This window comes from Trachypithecus francoisi, unplaced genomic scaffold (assembly GCF_009764315.1).
Source record: "Trachypithecus francoisi isolate TF-2019V2 unplaced genomic scaffold, Tfra_2.0 Lachesis_group20, whole genome shotgun sequence".
NCBI lineage: Eukaryota > Metazoa > Chordata > Mammalia > Primates > Cercopithecidae > Trachypithecus > Trachypithecus francoisi.
This window is the reverse complement of record NW_022681466.1, coordinates 47750156-47751440: the sequence shown is the minus strand read 5'-3', so window position 1 is coordinate 47751440 and position 1285 is coordinate 47750156.

The following is a 1285-nucleotide window of genomic DNA, read 5'->3' as shown; positions in this document are numbered from 1 at the left end:
ACATAATCTTTTTCTCAAGCTAGCTAGAATAATTAGCTGTTCTGGTTTACCTGAGACTAAGGAGTTTCCTGGGACAGGGGCCTTTCAGTGCTAACTACACCTGTGATCAAGTTGTTGACGATAACTAGAAATACAAAGGCAATGTGACAGAAAATTCTCTGGCAAGTTGGGGAAGGTGTAGACATGGACTCCAGAGGTCTCTGCCATTGGAATTACTGGTTGTTTTGGGGAAGTGCTGTGAGAGACTGAAAAGGCTAGTGGGAGGTTGGGACCACTTAAATGCACTGCTTAATTTTTTTTTTCAGTTAAAGTCTAAAAATCAGGCTTTAAGCCTAAAGTGCTGGAGGCTATTAGCCACCTGAGGCAAGGCAGTTAGGCACAGGTGTGCCAGGCTGCCAAATTACAATGAGTGCCCATCCCAGGTTCAGAATATCTGAACCCCTAGGCTCTGTTTGATGCTAAAATGACCCATTTTGAAACCAATAAATGAAAGGGCCACTTTACACAATGAGAAGCAAGCATTAGGAACATACTGTCCCTTTGGAAGAGTCCCAGTGGTATAAGCAATGTTGACCAAGCTCCAGGGATTATCTTCAGGGACAGAAGCCCCAAAGAGAGGAAGCCATCAATCAGTCTGAGTGGTCACTATGGGTATTTTGGTCACCATCACAAGAAATAATTGGGGAGATCTTGCTGTTGTGCCAAACCCCTATTAACCTCAATAGGGAAGGTCTAGATTCAAGAGGCTGAAGAAGAGACCCAGAGCTAGCAAACAAGACACGGGGTTTTACTAGGGGCCTACATACAGAGGAGAGAGTCCAGTGGTGGTGAGCTGGACAGAAGAACTGCCTTATATACAGAGACCGTCCAGTGGTGGGAGGCTGTACAACATATCCACCTTATGTACGGTCCAGTGGTAGAGGGCTACACAACATATCTGCCTTATGTATGGTCCAGTGGTGGCGGGCTGGACAACATATCCGCCTTATATACAGTCCAGTGGTGGTGGGCTGGACGACATAACTGCATGGCCCGGAGACAGCAGGAGGGGCAGGAAAACTGCAACCACACAAACAGCATGCAGTTTTATACAGCATTTTCACTTAACACTCTCCCCTGGCAACCTTCATTTAATACAAAACTCAGGGCCTTAGTGCCTTGTACAGCCCATGTTCCATGGGATGGGATGGGGCCATGGGGATGGTGGTGCTCAGATGTTTCTCATAGATAAGAAATGAATCTCCAGGTTGCCTAGATTCCCCAGCTCGGAACACACATTCAGATA